At 40.7% G+C, this 19,880-nt stretch overlaps 1 protein-coding gene across 25 annotated transcripts in view; it reads left to right on the top strand.

The window, feature by feature from the left end:
- The window catches only part of MAP4 (microtubule associated protein 4), a 251,893-nt gene that overhangs the window by 1,080 nt on the left and 230,933 nt on the right, over positions 1-19,880 (top strand). The gene's annotated exons all lie outside the window — the stretch shown is intronic.

Raw genomic sequence — 19,880 nt, forward strand, 5'->3', positions numbered from 1 at the left:
TGCCCCACTTCTCAGCATGTGCTGACCCCTAGTGATCTGGGGCTCTGGCCTCCGGTCAGCCTTGGGATGGTCGGGTAAAGAGAAGGACAGAGTTGGGACCACAAACCTTTGCTTGCTATAGGATTAGTGGGTTTTCTACTGGGGGAAGGGCACAATTGAATAAGTACACTCAAAATTTCCCCAGCCAGAACTTCCCAAAATCTCACTTTAGAGCTCTGAATCTCATCCCTTTCCTCCCTCAACCAGAACACTCAAATGTCTCCTTAATCGCCCTCTCCCTCAACCCCCAATAATCCATTTTTTTTCACATTAAGGGATATGGGGCATTTTATGCCTTTTATGGGAATGGGAGTTGAATTATAAATCACAGGCTGGTGAGGTGACAGAATTCTGTTCAGTGCAACAAACTGGGAACATTATGGGGGTTAATTTAATTTGTGGTAATTAACAATATTTTGTAGCAAGGGTGTGATGGGCTGCAATAATTGGCACGTATAAAAGTGACAGGAAATTCAAAGTTGGGGTGGGAGGAGAAACATCCTGCAGTGTCTGTCTTGATCAAGGGAGGTGGGGGAATTTGTGTCTGGGTCATCCCAGAGGAAGTGGGAGCTGCTGGCAAAGATTTTGTTGCATTGGAGTGACGAGGCTATGTTCCTAGTAATATCTTTGCTGTTACTGCAGTTTTATTTTAAACAGCATTTTCATGAAATCCTCTTCTCTCCCCCCACCCCCCCAACTCACAGAAACACATATGTGTTTGGTCTAATACAGTATTACATGTGTCAGGTCTTCTTATCTGGTCCTCTTGAAGCTTTTTGTAATGTGGTTCCCCTCTGCTTTCTTGCTACAATTCTGGCTGGCTGGTCTCCTTCCCTACTTTACAAGGATGGTTGTGGCATTGCATCAGGGGATATTTGTGCTGTAATTCAGTAACACAGCAAGGATAAGCATTTGCAGAGCTGCTGCTTGCTTGCAGCTTGATGAGATGGGTGTGGTAAGCCGAGTGGATACAGCAGACGCTAGGCCTATACGGTAACACTGCCCAGTCATCAGCATAGAGATTCAAACGCCAAGCTATTTATATAAATTAGGCCTAGTTTCAAGCTGAGCACATTGATTTAGAAGGAACAGTTGTCATATTTTCAGTATTAAATGAGTGTTTGCTATGACGCTGTATAGTACTGTCACTGGTAAGTTTAGAAACAAGTGCCATGGAGTTGTTGGATAGGAAAAGTCCACTCTGAATAAACGTATTCCTCATTAGGTGTATCTTGATCCTGACAGTATGCTTTGTCATTGTAATGTTCAGTCTCTCTTTCTGTCTCATTCATGCCCTGATTAAGCCTATTAAAGCGAAATTCATATTTTAGCCCAACTTTTTTGATAAACCTTCCTTAGCTTTTAAACCCCATCACCATTGTAATATTCTTCATTTCACTTTATCAGTTCTGTTTATGAGTGTCTAAGCTCCTATTACACGAGTGGGCAGACTTTTCGGCCTGAGGGCCACATCTGGGTGTGGAAATTGCATGCAGTGCCATGAATGTAGGGCTGGGGCAGGGTGTGGGGGTGTGGAAGGGGTTCAGGGCAAGGGGTTGGGGCGGAGGAGGGGTGTGGTGTGTACGAGGGGGCTCAGGGCAGGGGGTTGGGGTGCAGGAGGGGATGCAGAGTGCGGGAGAGGGCTCATGGCAGGGGGTTGGGGTGCAGGAGGGGATGCAGAGTGCGGGAGAGGGCTCAGGGCAGGGGGTTGGGGTGCAGGTGGGTTGCGGGGTATGGCAAGGGGCTCAGGGCAGGGCTTCGGGGTGCAGGAGGGGGTGCGGAGTGCGGGAGGGGGTCCAGGGCAGGGGATTACGGTGCAGGAGTGGTGCGGCGGGGGTTCAGGGCAGGGGGTTGGGGTGCGGGGTGCAGGTAGGGTGACCAGATGAGAGATGTGAAATATTGGGACGCAGGGGGAGGGGTGCTGGTGGAGCAAAAAAAAAAAAACAACCCAAGAGCCGGCGGCGGAGGAAAAAACAAAAGCAAAAACCAACCCCCCCCCCCCCCCAAAAAGCAAGAGCCACCGGCAGCTCCACGCCCCACCCCCTGCACCAGATTGGCTTCGCTCCTCCACCTCCCCTGAGCTGGGTGCCACGTCCTGCTTCTCCCCCCTCCCTTCAGCGCTTGCGCCGCCATACAGCTGATTAGCGCAAGCCTGGGAGAGCGGGGTGAGGAGGAATGTGGCATGCTTGGGGAAGAGGCGGGGCCAGAGTGGGGATTTGGGGACGGATCCAATGGGGCACTGAGGGGGCGGAGTCGGGGCAGGGCTGGGGCGGAGTTGGGGCGGGAGGGGGCACGAGTCCCCTCTGCCTGTGCACCGGAGGGCAAAATATTGGGACAATTCGCGTCCTGACCGAACATCGGTCGGGACGTGGGACAAACAAGTAAATATCGGGACAGTCCCGATAAAATCGGGATGTCTGGTCACCCTAGGTGCAGGAGGGGTTTGGAGTGCGGGCATCCGAGAACACCTTGGTCATCTTTTCCAGGAAGAACAAGTTCACTTTGTACTTTTCTTTGTGAGAGAGATTTTTAAACATGGAATCCTCCTGGATACCTGTATTGCACATCCTGGACAATTATATTCTTCCTGTGAAAAGGAGGCTAATACTGAACACAGTGTCTAAAGATCTAAGCAGTGTGTTTGCACAGTGTTATGCTCCAATACATCTGTTAGTCTATAAGGTGCCACAGGACTTTGTTGCTTTGTACAGATCCAGACTAACACAGCTACCCCTCTGATACTTGTGTTTTCAGTGAGATACTGTTTAAATATTCAGTGTTGAAAACCACTTGTTTTTCCTTTAAGACTTAACTTTGGGGGGATTAGTGACCTCTCCTCTCTCCCTCCCTCCCTCCCTTACACTTTGTTCTTGCAGTGACCAGCAGGTAACCTTGTCTGATGCAGCCTTAGGGTATGTCTACACTGCAGTTAAACACCTGTGGCTGGTCTGTGTCAGCTGATTCAGGCTGAGGTGTAGGTGTTTGGGCTTAGGCTGGAGCCTTGGCTCTAGGACCTTCCTCCCTCATAGGGTACCAGAGCTTGGGCTCCAGCCTGAATGTCTCCACCGCCATTTTACAGCTTGAGCTCAACATGGACCAGCTGTGGATTTTTAATTGCTGTGTATACATATTCTTAGTGTCCCTTTTGTTTTCAAACTGCTGCTAAGTACTGTGCTGATGGCTTGAAGGATTTTACAACTGTTAAATTCCTTTCCTGTTGATTATGGCTTGAATGTTCCACTTACTGTATGCTGGGGTAACATTTTGGTATATTACCATCTTATTCTGATTTACTTTGCAGAGTAGTTTTCGCTTGCAAAATCCAAATCCTTTTGAATTATAATTGTTGCTCGTTGCAAAGTCTCAAATTTTAGTAATGCTGCCAGTCATAATACCAGTGGCTACTTGGTCAATCAGAATGTAGGGTTGCAATCACTTTTTTGTGGTAAAATTACTTGAATCATGTTAGAAAATATAAATGAGAACTTTCTGACCATTCTGTAGGGTCTCAATTACCCACATGTCTAGAGACACAATGAAGGATCCCAGGCTCTGTGGTCCACTCAGATCAGGGCAGATGGGGTTTTTCAGTTTAAATCAGCTTCATTAAACTTGTATTATAATAGCAATAATATTATTGCTCTTTTGTTTTCCTTGGAAATAATCAGATTTTCTTGTGATAAATGATGAGCCCAAAGGCAGGATAGTTGGGAATCTGATTTATTACCTCAAAAGCAGAAGGACATTAATATTATCACTTAAATCTCTTGTTTAATATGTATCTACTAAAGTGACATCAGTGGAAATATCAAATCCAAAGACGTTTCAGTGACTGGAAGCTATAATGGCCCAGATAGATGAGGGTCAGGATAGTCAATGCTCACCCTGACAACAGTCTTCCCATTGGTGTGGATTTCCTCCCCTCTAACAGCATTAGAGAAGGATTCAGTCACTTTGGTCTTTCAGGAAAAACAGAAAGAATTTTTAAGTTTACATACTTATATGATGCCGATAGCTACTCTTTTGAAGCTTTAAAATCTGACTTTTCCTGAGTAATTCCTTAATGCTAATGGTAATTGGTTCAGATCATTGACTGCAGCATGCAGACTGGTGCTGGGCTTGATTCCAAGGAGTGCCGAACACCACAACTATTCCATGGGATTTGCAGATGCTCACCATCTCAGGATGTGCCCCTTACTGCATGGAAGTCCAGTGTGTTACCTGAAGACCTATTTTAATGGACCATATCATTTGGTTGTTGGAAACAGGAAACTATGACTTCAGTGTGTGTTTTGTTGTCGGTAAATGCATCTTTGTAGCTATTTCATCTCTGCGGGTGCAAATGTTCATCGTGGACATACGTTGGGGTAAAGGAGAGAGGTCAGGAGGTGGACTATAGTGGCTTACTTTCCTATAGTCTAAACTGTCAAACGAAATTTTGCAATTGGTTTTGGTTTATATGCATGTTAAATGCATTCCATATATGTAACCATTTTATAAGAGAGCCAAATAGTTCAGTTTTAACATTGTTTTGAAGAAAACAATCATTTGTTCTCTGGTTTTAGGGACACCATTAGGTCAATTTAAGCCTTGGTTTTAAGTAAGGTTTTATTTAAAAAAAAAAAAGCCAGACTGATCAACTGAAAAATTGTATGAAATTAAAACCAAACACACTTCAGTGGAAATGGTTTATTTTTAAAGGAACAGTGTTATTTTAATTGAGCAAGCTGAATGCAGTTGCAAAAAGTTAACAGCGTACATTTTAAAAATGTCAGTTGATAACTTGAGAGACTGCCAGTAACTCAAATATAGAGGCAGTCTTTAAAAATATGAATCTTAATCTGTATCCTTTTTTAAGATGATTTCAGGCTGGCAAATACTCAGTTTAAACAGAGGAGTTGTATATTCTTTCTGGGGTTTGTAAGAAAAGTGCTGACACAGCCTTAATTTTATTGAACAAAGCTATAATTATATTTGAGGTTCCAACCCCCGTGGTATCCTAATGGTTACCTCTCTCTCCAGAAGTAGATGGACCTGAGCCACAAAATCAGATCTGGATTTCTGTGAGGTTTAGGTCCAGAGTTTTAATTTAGGCTCATTAGTACTAGTAAGAAAAAGCTACTGTTGACTATCACTCAGTTGTGCTATTCTTGAGCTCGCTTCCTATGCAAGAAAACTTTTACTAGTAACCTAGGCTAGTAAATGCAGTTCTAGCACTGACCCCTCCATATTTACATACTATTAGTATTGATGTACAGATTTCCATATTCTGATGGAATATGCCAGACTTATGACTAAGGGAAACCACTGGTCAGACAGTGAATAAATCTGTCAGGATACATTTAATCATGTATAATTAAAATGAAAGTAGTGGTTACTTATGGTATGTTTGTGCATTAGTTTGACTTTTATGGTCTTATTGGAAAGACAATTAAAAATTTATTGTGCTACTTCAAACTTAGACTGGAAGAAAAAGTCTAATTTTTTCCTTTGACAGCTGGGATTGTCACACATCCTACTCTTGAGAATCGCATGTGTAGATGGGAATATTTCAATTTGTTTTACTTATCAAAAGATCATGTGTACTAATGTTCTGAGGTTTATTCCCTCCTGGGTGCTTGTGCTAGTGGTCTTGAGCTGACGTTCTTGTTTGAAGTATAACTTAATTAGCCTTCAGCAATAGATGATGAAAGTGCAGGGTACTTGGACTGTGTGGGTGAAGATGGCAGCATAGCATCGTGGTGGTGATTGTAGCTCAAGACCCAGCAAAAATTGCATTTGAAATAAGAAAGCCTCAGAGGAAGAGAAAGGTAATGTCTTGCCAGATAGGTGGCTGTGGGCATTGACAGAAAGATTTTAAAGGGTGCAAGTGCTCACCAATAGCTATGTTGAATGGAGGACAGTCAGTTTGAGTTGTTTTTATAGGTAGTTTATTGTAATAGACAAAGACTGAAACTGTGTTTCCATTGTTCAAAATATCTTCAGTCTTCCACAGTTTAGAAGCCTGTGCCATGCCCTGATACATAGTGGTGTGCATGTACAAAAGAATTCCTCACTTGGAAGAGAAGGTCAGTGAAATCAATTCCTGGATGTTCTGCAAATGTTAATTCTGCAGCAGTGTGAATAATACATTTTGGCCCACAATAGCATAGTAAACTGCTTATGGAGAAACAACGAGGAGTACTTGCGGCACCTTAGAGACTAACAAATTTTATTTGGGCATAAGCTTTCGTGGGCTACAGCCCACTTCATCAGATGCATGGGTTTTAGACCATGAAAGCTTATTCCCAGATAAATTTGTTACTCTCTAAGGTTTCAGAGTAGCAGCCGTGTTAGTCTGTATCCTCAAAAAGAACAGGAGTACTTGTGGCACCTTAGAGACTAACACATTTATTTGAGCATAAGCTTTTGTGGGCTCCAGCACACTTCTTCGGATGCATAGAATGGAACATATATTGAGGAGATACGTATACACATACCAACATCTCCTCAATATATGTTCCATTCTATGCATCCGAAGAAGTGGGCTGTAGCCCATGAAAGCTTATGCTCAAATAAATTTGCTAGTCTCTAAGGTGCCACAAGTACTCCTCCTTGTTTTTGCTGATATAGACTAACACAGCTGCCATGCTGAAACTTGCTTATGGAGAGGTGTCTAAGTAAGGCATTTGAAGTTACAATGTTAGAATTTAGGAGCAGTCTGGAGAAGTATGAATCTGGTCCATGAGCCCTTGGATATTTACAAGCTTGGTTGCTCTGGGATTTTAGGTCAAAGGGTTATGGATAGATTTTGTTAGTGTGCATAAATGGCATTTAAACTCTAAAATAATTGAGTTTTTCATATGTCAGAATTGTATTATGGAGTGCAAAAACAAAAAAAAGTCTTGATCAGGATTTGTCCTAAGCTGACTCTGAGTAGGACTATGAATTGTGTGCATCTTCATATGGATTTGTCCTGCAAGTTTGCACAATTTACAGTAGGGTGCTTAAGTCAGGGCTTGAAAAATGTACCAGACACATGATATCCAGTGGGTTAATCCACTGCTAGACTAAAGACAAATGGAAGACGAATGAGGGTTCCATGAGCAAAGTTCAGTAACTTCTTCTTTTGTTCTATAACTCCTCTCCCCATGCTGTATTCTGATCAATAGGTAAGGTCCATCTTTTGAATCCTGCTCTCTCTAGTTGGGTTACTAACAGATTTTGAATTCCCTATTGTCCTACGTGACTGGAAAGGAGAAGGCTTTCCTTTTCCCTCTCCCTGAGTCCTGAGCCTCATGGTTATCACATGGGGGAGGGCTCTGTTATTCTAAACCCCTAAGTTTCTGCTTTGTCTCATTCCCATTGAATAGGCCTAGTATCTGCCACTGATGTTTGCAGAGCTTTCCTAAGGAACAGCAGAGTAAAACTGCCATTCTTTATCAATTTTATTGCTGTCTGTACAGTTCTTAATAGTAGTAGTAAAACTTGACTAGCCTTGTTAGTACCACTTGGCTGCTGATTGGAAGAATGACTAGTATGAGCATCAGCAGAGGCATTGAAGCTATCTGCATAGTTTGAAAGATAGCATACACTTCATTAGCTCACATTTTACTGGAGGGGAAATTCTGCACCACTGCACAATGTAGAATTTGTGCAGAATTAATGTTCCCTGCAGAATTTTATTTTTTTCATGCAGAATTTGTGATTTCCACCAAAAGGAAGCATTTTGGTGGAAATCACAAATTTCAGCCCTGCGTGCAGCGGGGCTGATAGCCAGAGCAGAATTTTGCTGAATTTTAAAATGTGTGCAGAAATTTTAATTTTTTTGACTCAGAATTTCTCTAGGAGTAACATTTGGAAGGTTGTTTGTACTGCTGTGCATGTAGGGCTTCGTACAGGTACAAATAAGGTTAAGTACTAGGCGTAGTTCTCTGCACTAGGTGGCATGTGTCAAGCCTCATGTATACTTATTCTTATACTTGCAAGTACACTGGGTAAAAAAGGAGTAGAGCGTGGGTAGAAAACGGGAATATCCTAGTATGGGCTTAAGCATAATTCTGATCATGCTAATGAGGAGATTAACTACATATCTCTGCCCCCTCCCCCCTTTAAGCTTTCTGCTGCTGCGCAACAGTGCTTGCTGGCCAGGCAGCAGTGTGGAATCTGGCTTCCCTGCCATTCTTGAACTGTTCATCCCTTTTCACCTTGTGACTATATCATGTGTGGAACACTCAGTGCCTGTACTGTGCAGGATCAAGACCACAGTGTCTGTATCCCCTGTATCTTGTCATGATTATCTCCATGTACAACTGCTAGTCCTAGTTCATTAGGTTGGTGTCCCATATAGACAGGCACTTATTTCAGTCATTATTATATAAATAATAATAAAAAAAAAGATGATCACATCAGACAACTTCTATGGCAGGTTGCTTGCAGGCAGTCTTAACATTGGTTTTTAAAACTAACTTTGTGTGGATAGAGCATCCTTAGCAAAGCTGTCAGGAATCCACTTGAACACACAGTAGGCTGATCTTGCTAGTCAGCCAAGTGCCAATACTTTGTGAATATTTCATCACTAGCAAATACTGGCATTTTAATTTTAACGCCCCCATGCATCCTTCAGACTGCACGTGGTGAAATGGCATCTGTTTCCCTCTGTCAGATCACTCCTGGCACTGACTTAATGGCAGGGCTAAAATGGCCTGAGGGGGCTGGATCACATGTAGCTGTAGTCCTACAGGAAGATGCCTAACTTTTAACTGAAACTGAGGCTGACTGAACTACATGCAGACAGGCAGGCTAATTACGTTTTGGCAAGGACTAATTGGAACTGAAATTTAAGCTCATAGCTGTTATTTTGTATCTTCCTTAGTCCAAAAGCTACCCCTTTTCATAAATTGATTGTTAGATAACATACTATAACATATATCATGTATTTTAAGTTGCCCCTTTTTTTTTTTTTTTTTTTTTGAAAAGCAGATTTATTTCTGAATATGATTAGGTCATATATTTCCAACATAGTTTTGTCTGGGAGTGAGTCACTGTTTCTTTTGTGAAATTGGATTAGTGCTACCTTACCCTGGAAAGTAGCTTTCAGCTGAAGTTAGGGTGTTGACACTTACTTTAAACTGGAATCTTTTATCAGATGAATTTCAAAGCATGTTTACAAACACTTGAATTATGACCCTTGAAGCGCTAAATACCAGATATCAGTCCATTCCTATTGGTGGAAATCCTCTGGTACTAGGGATGTACTTTCTGAGCATGTTTAGCTTTTGTTTTTTTCTCTGCTGAGTTTTGAACTTTAAATTGAAGGGGTTAGAGTATCTGCATGTAGCTTAATTGATTGTGAAATACTTTAAATCCTCTGGAAGAAGACATCATGTGCATGTATCCTCCATTTCCCAATCTATTTGTAGTTTTCACTTATTGTGCCATGTCTGCTTTGAAATTGTAAGTCCTTCAGCATAGGTAACATTGCTCTGTGCACGGCTGTTACTCTGAAACCTGTCATTGCTCTGTGTATGTTCTTCAAGGAGAATAACACATTTAAATGCTATGAATAAATAATAGAAGTGCAAAGCATTAACACTTGAAAAATTACCAGAACTTCTAGCTGAAGGAGTAACGTTACTAACCAAGGGTGAAGTGGCAGAGTTCCAATGAGATTGAAAGGCAGTGCCTCAGTGAAAAGACCGATCCCCCAGGAGATGGTGTCCCTGAAGTCCCTAGATCAGGGGTGGGCAAACTTTTTGGCTCAAGGGCCACATCTGGGTGGGGAAATTGCATGCAGGACCATGAATGTAGGGCTGGGGCAGGGGGTTGGGGTGTGGGAGGGATGGGGTGTGTAGGAAGGGGCTCAGTGCAGAGAGGGGTATCGAGTGCTGGAGGGGGCTGGGGGCGGAGGGGTGCGGCAGGGGTCTCAGGACTGGGGGTTGGGATGCAGGAAGGATTCGGGATGCCGGCTCCAGCCTGGCGCCGCTTACCTTGAGCGGCTCCGAGGTGGCAGCGGCGCGCAGCAGGGCTAAGGCAGACTCCCTGGTGGTCCTTCTCAGATAATTGCTTCAGTATTTGTTGGTATTAGGGAAATTAAAGTAAAACCGTTATAAATCTTAGAGAGACAAGGTGGATGAGGTGCACCTTTTGAACCAACTTCTGTTAGTGAAAGAGACCATCTTTTGAGCTACACAGAGCTCTTCTTCAGGTTCTCTCTCTAGCTTGAAAGCTTCTCTCTCTCTCACCAACAGAAGTTGGTCCAGTAAAATATATTACCTTTCCTATCTTGTGTCTCTAATATCCTGGGACCAACATGGCTACAACAACACTGCAAACAGTTGTTTCTTGTCTGTTTCACTTTTGTCTAGAGCTTTCTGATTAGCAATGGTGAAAGCAACCACGGTCTTGTCTTCACTTTGCTGTAGTTTAGGAAAGCTACCAGTAGCTGCAGAGGCCCTGAAGCTCTGTCTCTGCCGACTTGGGACGACAGACAAGACGAGGATCACATTTTGAAAGTTCTCTCATCAGTCAGACCATCTAGAAATTTCAGTTCTTAAAAGAATGCTTAGTTTGGTTAGAAATGGATTTAAGTTCTCTTACTCACCAGGGGCAGAAGTGGATTTTTTCAAGTTGCAATTATATATCCAGCAGCAGATCAAATAGATTGTTTGGTGATCTTCATGGGAACATCTCCTGTAAAAGTGGGTACAATTTTAAGGATGGTATCTGGTAACTATTGATGCATGGCTCTAAAATTATTACTTTGCTTGGAACTTACACTTGATAATATTTTCCTTGATATTGCTTTAAAAAACCTTCTCTGATGATAAACCTCTGAAAGGGAAACTTGGGATGTAAAAGGAAGCATTCAAGGATGGGTTTTATGATGCTTAGGAAACATTTGATACCAGCACCAATTGGTGCTTTTGAGCTGAGCATTCATGTTCCTGCTGAAGTGGGCAGACAGCAGCTTGAGAAACTTAAATCAGTTCCATAGTACTCACAGCATTACTCTAAGATGTTTCCAGCCATTTAGCACGATCAGGAAATAGAGATTTCTGTATCATTGGTTAAAAACACATGCAGAATTTTTAATTTTAAGGCATTATAATAAAATGTCATGCATCATTACAGCACAATGTTTGTGGCTGGTATATTCACCAGATGGTACAATGTATGACATTGCAGTATGATGTTGGTAACCGAAGCTGCTTTCTTAAACTTGAAAAATGAATAATTAATGAAAGTGTACTCTGACTTTTGGATACCTTATGATATTTCATCTGATAGGATTATTTGTTCAGAATATGATCTTCTGTGCTGAGAATTAAAACAAAACCTATAATCTTGCATTAAGCATATCTTTTTATTCCTATATCCATTTTGTCCGATAGTCTTTCTTAGGATACCAGCATTTTGGAAATGTCCTGCCTGATAGATTGTACTACTTTGTTTCTGCTTGTGCTTTGAGGGATGAATTGCTGGAGTTTTACTCATCCTTTGGGTAAAGTGCATTTTTTTTTTTAGCCATCAGAATTCATCACAGTACACATGACAATAGGATCAAGTGTCACACTGGGGATTACATGTTTGTCCTGTTATGACCCTCTGAGTAGCTTGCATTGGTGAATGACTGGATTTGTAAACTTGTATATCTGTGTTAACAGAGTTTGATTTAACTCTGGCTTATTTGCTTTCCCTCCAACCTAATTTCAGACTTGTGAATTCACTGTTCGGGTTTGAACCTACAGCTCATCTGAAGATCAGAATGCTTGTGTGCTTAGCACATATTCTTAGGTTTGGTGATTAAACTACTGTTCTGAACAAATTTTCTGATGTGAAAAATATAATGTGTGGAGCCTGCAGGATGCTGAGAAACCAAATACATGTGCCCAGTAACCTGTAGATGGGCTTCTGCGTTTAGGTGTTGTTTCAGCAGACATTAGCTGTGTAGGTGTGGCAATTAAAATATACTGTAGTCTTGCATTATGTCATCACTTATCAGACAAAAAATTGAATTCGGCAATAGGAAAAATGTATATAGATCTTGCAAATACTGTAGAACGTTATGAGAGTTAACTGTTCCTGTGTGATCTCTTTTATGGGGAGTATTTCTGTATGGTTCCTGCTGCTGCTATGTCCAAATAGTAAAGCAAAATGATTATGGTCTCCCTTGAGATGGGGGAGGGGGACCATAACTTAACTTTTTGCATTTTCCAGTTTGGTAATTTTCTCACACTCTGAATTCATGTGGTCACTTATCACTAACTGAAGAGATTACATAGGAATTTCCCTAATAGGCACATTATTCTGCGGCTGTCTGTTACAGGGATTCTTGAGCCTGCCATTGGATCTTATATTGTCTACTGCTGCAGACTGTAAAAGATAAACTGCTGCTCTGGTCCAATCTGGCAATTCTTATATTCCCTGCCTACTAATTTTCTCTCTCTTCTGAATGATAAAGTCTACTAGGATCACTTGCTGTGAGGGAACATTTAACAGTTGATTAGTTAATGATTATAAATTGCATTGAACATGAAAACAATTATTGCTTATTACAAGTATAACCATACTTGTTAACTGTGACATTACCCAAGGCCCAATCTGATGGATAGACAGCTGTGTCCCCTCAGTTCCCCAATCTGGGGTGCCTCTTACACTGCTTCGCTGTGAGAGCAACCACTCCTGGTCTGCTCACACACAGCTGTCAGCATGTAAATCACTCGCAATTATAGTGTATGGGTGCTATAATCAGCCACTCATGAATTACATTGCAGGGGGACACCCTCAAACTCCCAGTCCCAGACTTTCCCCCAAGAATGTGCGTCTTATACTGCCTAGCACCCTCGTGGACAGTACAAGCTCATAAGAAGTCCGTCATTTCATTAACAGAAAATCATATGTACAAATCTTATTAGCTCAAATGGAGTTTCCCAAACACTTCAGTCCAAGCACACTGATTTAGATAAAACAATAAAACAAGTTTATTAACTACAGAAAGATAGATTTTAAGTGATTACAAGTAATGAGGCATAAAAGTCAGAATTGGTTACAAAGAAATGAAAAGTAAAACACAAACTAACACCTAACTTAACAAGCTAAATGAATTCAAAACAAAGGTTTCTCTCACCATGTGCTTATAGCAGTCTGACTGGATTTCTTTCAGCCAGGACCCCTCCCCCAGTTCAGTATAATACCTGAAAGACAAAGATGATTGATGCTGTGAGCAGAGAGAAAAGGAGGAGAATTTGGGGGCATCTGTTCCCCATTTCTTATAATTCTCTTTTTCCTTTGAAGATCATCTCCAGCGAGGGTTCAGGAGACAGGAAATCTGTGGGGATTAGAATCTTAAGGTGTTCCTTCGCGAAAATGTAAATTTCTCACTCTCACCCTTTTTTCTGTCAAAGAATGGCTGCTTACCCAGGTGATAGTTTTGTTGACCAGGTGATTTGGTTTTGGTGACACCTGGTTGAGGCATCAGTTTGCCTTTTGTCTCCAAGGAACTGGCTTGTGCCTGCTTTTGCAGACTTGGAACGTCTCAGTCATATCATACAGTAAAATCTTACAACTTTATATACAATGTTGCCTCACATTTTACCAGGACAATAACGATCAGCAAATTATGAGTTTTCAAATGATACCTCACAAGACATACTTTGAACAAAATCCATCATAGCCTTATAAAAAGGGTGAACATAGGCATGCAGACTGTCATATGAACATTGTATTGCAGTCCATGCAGGGCACTTCACAAGTTAAACAAAGACTGGTTTAAATCATCTGTTTTCTCCTTCTGCTATCATGACCCACTCCTGTGCTGCAGGATCTGCTCTCCCACCCTCCTCCTGCCGCTTCTCTTCTGCCACTCCCTTTGTTGGTTCTGCATCTGCCTCATCCAATATGTTTTGATCTCCCATCTGCCCTATTATGCTGTTTCTTCCACTGTCCCCATTCCTTGCCTTCCAGTCAGTCTTCTATAAACATTTAAAACCACCCCACAAAACTCAATAAAAGGATGTATTGTTATGAGTGAGGAAAACATGGCTCCTGCTCCAAAGATCTTAACTTGTAAATAAGACTTGAGCAATACAGTTTAGTAGCACCAGATGAAAGTATGACTTCAAAGCACTGTAGATCTTTAAAATTCTATGGCTAACTTGCTGTTGAAACACTGAGATTTTCTTTATATAGGGGATTTGCAAGCATAAGGTGTGGATGGAAGAAAACCCAAAAATGACATTGTGAAGCTACAAAAAGTCTGTTTATTTTTAGGAGGCGGAGTGTAGGAAGTGAGCAAAGATGGACAGGTTCACAGGTGGATGAATGAGAAACTTGAACTTGACATGAAAGGTGTGAGGAATACACAGTAGGGATTCAAGTAAGGGAGTGGCTTTGAGCAATGGAAGAGAAATAGTTAAGTCATTAAGGATAATAATGTTCTGTGCATGTTTGGTACTCTGTGTTTTAAACATTAACTTTTTATTTCCCTAAAACTATTTCTTTAAATAAGATAAAATGACTGCATTACTCCTTCACGATAATGTATCTGTCAAGTTTGAAGGTCTAAAGGTTCTGGTAACCCATAAATCTGTGGGTCTTATCTCTATGGTTGGCTGTCACTTTTTTGTTTGGGGAGGTGGAATATTTGACCAGCTAGTTTATTTTAATTTTAAAGCATTTTTCAATAGATTATGCCAGGACAAAGTCTCTGCTCCTCTCATATTTTATTTTTTCAAAGGTCTACTTTTCACAGGAAACCTTGTGCTTGTAGTAGTCTGAAAAGCCCTGCACTCTGGACAAAAGTAGAGGCTTCCCATACCATATTGTCACAGTGGAGATCTTGAAGAACCTGGCACACTGGCATTCCGAAAGCAAACTTGTAAGCTGCTCTCATAGTTATATTCCAGTAGCGACTGTCAACTAAGCACTGGAAAGCCAGTTGGTAGCAACTACAGCACAAGTGTCGCACTCATTTTGTGGAGAGACCTGTATTTCATTCTTAATTACGGTCCATTACACTGGAGTATAAATATAGGATTTCATACTACCCTTAGGCTATGTCTACACTGTGCCTCTGCTGCCGTGCTGTTATAAGGTAAACAGTGTAACTGCTCTTTGTTGCCAGGAGAGAGCTCTCCCGGCGACAAAATAAAACCACCCCCCCAACAAGGGGTGGTAATTTCGTTGAATGGAGTACGGCTCACGGTGATGAAGCGCTATCCACACTGGTGCTTTTCATTGTTAAAACTTTTGTTGTTCAGGGGTGTGGTTTTTTTCACACCTCTGAGCGACAAAAGTTTTGATGAAGAAAGTGCAGTGTAGACAAAGCCTTAATCTACAGCTGATCTACTCGTGTCACTGTGGTGTTTGCAGAATATTTTAGGCTGAAATATGGATTTTATTTTGTCTAATAATTAATTTTAAGGTACTTAACAAAGATGTTGCCTAACTTTCACATTCAGTGTCAATCAGAGAGAAAATATTATCCTGCAGGTGCACCAGCACTATTTTTGCCCTTAGTTTCTCTTTTTTCCCTATTCTTCCCTTTTTATACTGTTCATATCTCTCCTCCTTTCTTCCCTGTGCTTCCAACCTTGTCTCCATTTTTCTGCTAAAATGGTGAGCTATGAAATAGTGCTGATGTTTTAGTATCATATTTAGGCTTTAGCTTTAACAACCTAGTGAGGTTAATGGGGGAATTCACATTTCAGTCATCATTTCAGGCTATGTACAGACTCCGGAAGATAATGTTGCATTGTTAACTTTGAAAATGTGAACCAAGTGTAATCTTTGCAACAGTGAGGGCAAAATATAATCTCATTTTAAATGAAGGGTTAGATCCTGTAGAATCTGAATGTGATATGCAAGTCCAAGTCACACAAATACATCAGTCTGGATGTTTGACTACCCTGAACTAAAGCATAAATTCAGCTCTAGTTTAACCCTAATTGTAATTAGCATAGTGTAGTATAAAACTTGACTTTATTGTCTTAGCTATTTGTAGGTGAAATACGGGTGCTGCTCCAAGATCTAGATTTTAAAGTCTGGAGTTGTGTACCTGAATTTATAGCTGCCCTCCCTCTACCCCACAAAATGTTCCTGCTGTGGGACCATTAGTTAAGCCCATCTCTTTGTCTTCCAGGGTTCTTTAATCATTTTCTTTGTCAGTTTTCTATGATTAAAGAAGCTGCATTTGGGGAGTGGGAGGAATAGTTTGTAGCTGTTGAGGGAAATGTTCTTGCTGTATCTGATTTGCTCTCCCATCTATCTTAATGAAAGCACTGCTCACCATCTTGTGCTCCTCTGTGCTGAGAGGATGCCCACTGATTATCTTCCTGTAACACCATTTCACAGATGGCATGGTTTACTTAGATCAGATTAGTTTTGTTTATACTGCAGCCCACAGACAAGATGCTCTCAGGTGGAACTGGGAGACACTTATTATGTAAATAGTACTTGGCTTTAATACAACTTGAGTTTTGTGAGAACTTTTAACTGTTTTTCCTCCCCTGTGTCCCAAAGGCTCTTTCAATTGAAAAACTATTGAGCTGTTTAATTTCGATGGATTTTTGTACTCTGCCTTTTTTTGTCCCTGAAGTCTGAGACCTATTTGCTATTGCTAATATATAATTTGTGTATAATTTGCCTTATTTTTGTAGCCAAATATGCTGACTGCAACAGTTTTAATTTCCCGAATCAGACTTTAATGTCAAACTTCATTCTATCTAATCTCATTCTGAGCTACTGATGTAATCAAATTAAATGGTTGAGGATGGACTGACTATAAAATTAACATTTTAAAGTTTCAAAATATGTAATGCTGGACCTGGCTGAATTTTGCTGCTGGGGAAAATGCAAATGGGAGTAAAAGCCCATTTATACACTGTAGGTATTGATGTGTGTGTGCATGCATGTTATCCAACATTTTCAATTGTTTGGTCTGTTCATTAAATTAGATTCATTGTTAGGTTGATTAAACAGACACTAAACTTAAATCTTAAACCTAAATTTTTTTTTTTACAAAACCTGAGATTCGCATAAGTGTCCATAAAAACTTTTGAAATTCCACTGAAAATCATTCTTGATGGAATTTAAATACTCTGCAAAGTTTGGATCCCAAATATTGCATCCTTGTGCTAGTGAGTGAGAATGTAGACACTGAAAATTGAAAGAGAGAAAGCAGAAACCCTACAAGGAATGGAAGAAGGGATGGATCAGCAAGATGAGCTACCTCTTGGAAGTCAGAAGGTTTAAGAAAAAAATGAGAACTGTTAAAAGCCAAGCATAGTTGGACCTTGCAAAGGAAGTTAAAACCAATAGTAAAAGGTTCTTAGACATATATAAAAAAGAAAAGAAGCAGGACCACTAAGCACTGAGAAAGGGGCGTGGAGATAAAAGATAATCTAGGTATGGCCCAACACCTAAACAAATACTTACAAGTGGAGGATTGTAATTAAATGAAGGTTTCTATAACTATTAGAGGAATAGCCTTCCAAGGGGAGCAGACTGCTCCAAGCAGTGGAGGCAAAAAAAATAACAGGCTTCAAGACTGATCTTGATAAGCTTATGGAGGGGATAGATGGCAAGGGCTTTAAGTTACTATAGATAAATAATTCCTTCCCAGGTGTCTAGCTGGTAGATCTTGCCCCTGTGCTTTGGGTCACCATACTTGGGGTCAGGAAATAATTTTCCCCTAGGTCAGATTGGCAGAGACTCTGGGGGCTTTTTGCCTTTCTCTGCAGCATGGGTCACTTGCTGATTTGAACTAGAGTAAATGGTGGATTCACTGTAACTTGAAATCTTTCAATTAAGATTTGAAGACTTCCCTAACTCATCCAGAAATTATGGTCCTCTTACAGGAGTGGTGGGTGAGGTTCCGTGGCTTGTGATGTGCAGAGGGTTAGACTAGATCAGGGATTGTCAATCTTTGGCACGCAGCCCGTCATGGAAATCTGCTGGCGGGCCGGGATGGTTTGTTTACCTGCAGCGTCCGCAGATTCGGCCGATCACAGCTCCCACTGTCTGTGGTTCGCCGTTCCAGGGCAACGGGGCTGCGGGAAGCGGCATGGGCCGAGGGATGTGCCAAAGGTTGCCGATCCCTGGACTAGATGATCATAATGGTCTCTTCTGGTCTTAGAGTCTGTGGGTCTATAAGTAAAATTAAACAATTGTGAAAAGGATCAACTTTTAATTATCCGAGTTGAATTGAAATGCAGTAGAGCAAGCTATTTGGAAAATGGAAACAAAAACTGCAAAAATATTTTTTTCTATTTCATGTTGAAATTTCCCTTGGGCAGATTTTTGGACCAGCTCTGCCATTTCAGAAGAAATTTGTCAATTTATCTTGACTTCGTGAACTGAACTAATTAACTGTGCTTCCCCAAAATGAAAGTCTTATTCCTGATTAGCTGATACCTTTCCTTAATCTTTTAAAAATTGATGACGCAACCAAAAATACATACACAGTATAATGTTAAATTCTGCTGGCCTACAAAGTATAAAATAAGAATACTCTCTGATCATAAAATCCCTTCTCAAATCCATAAGCATGCTACATAATATTATCATGGTTATGCATCCTTTTCTTCTCTATCTTTCCCCAAACCAGTATATTTAATCTGTACATACAGACTAAAATTCAGTATAGTTTTATAAACTAGAAATAACCTAAGGACAAAGCAAAACATCTTAATTTTTCAATTTAAAGAAAATTCTGCTTATTCAAACAATAAGCTTTAGGATAGAGTGTAAGTCTGTGAAAGGTTTTTAGATAACTATAATATGTGAAATCTTTCCAGATGCAAATGAATTACTTGACTCCTTTGCATAATTTACAAAGAGAAGCTATATATCCAGCTATCCTCCCGAACCTGGTTGGGATTTGATGTAAATTTTTCCTTAAATTACAAATCCTTAAGAAAAACCAGGAGAGAGTTGCCCTTGCTTTTTTAAATTAGGGACAACAAGTTAAATATACTATCTAGCATCTAGAACAGGGGTAGGCAATCTATGGCACGCGTGCTGAAGGCGGCACATGACCTGATTTTCAATGGCACTCTCACTGCCTGAGTCCTGGCCATCAGTCCGGGGGGCTCTGCATTTTAATTTAATTTTAAATGAAGCTTCTTAAATGTTTAAAAAACCTTATTTACTTTATATACAACAATAGTTTAGTTATATATTATAGACTTAGAGAAAGAGACCTTCTAAAAACGATAAAATGTATTACGGCACGCGAAACCTTAAATTAGAGTGAATAAATGAAGACTCGGCACACCACTTCTGAAAGGTTGCCGACCCCTGATCTAGAACTTAGGTCTGGAAAAGAAGAGTACATAACTGAATTTGGGATTAACAGTAATGATAGCAAAATAGAGGAGGTAAAGGGAGGAGTAAAAGTCAGCGTCGGGTATCAGCTGATGCTCTGTATAACTGACTTAACTGAATATGAAACAAGGAGTCTGGAGTTGTCTTACTGGCTTGTAAACAGAAGCAGAGACTTGTGCAGGGTGGTGTACTTGAAAAAAGCCTCTGTGCACTGATTTTTTCAAGTACATAAGGGTCAATGGTAAACGTTAGCAGTTGCTTTTGTGCTGCAGTCTAGTTATGTCTTAAAATATCTTGCGGGTTATTCCATGTGTCACTTAGATGCACAATATGGCTTGTTTTCAATAGTCTTTTCAGCAATGATGGAAGTGGCATGACCTGTTGTAACAAAAAATCCCTTTCATTCATAGAAGGCAAATAGCCAGTATACAAGGGAGCACTAATTTTTAGTGTCTGAGCTCTTTTTCTGATATTGTCAAGGAAATGAGTCAACGGACTACCTTTGTGTGGCTGACGAAATGATGAGATGGGTTTGA

This window comes from Chrysemys picta, chromosome 2 (assembly GCF_011386835.1).
Source record: "Chrysemys picta bellii isolate R12L10 chromosome 2, ASM1138683v2, whole genome shotgun sequence".
NCBI classification, from domain to species: Eukaryota; Metazoa; Chordata; order Testudines; family Emydidae; genus Chrysemys; species Chrysemys picta.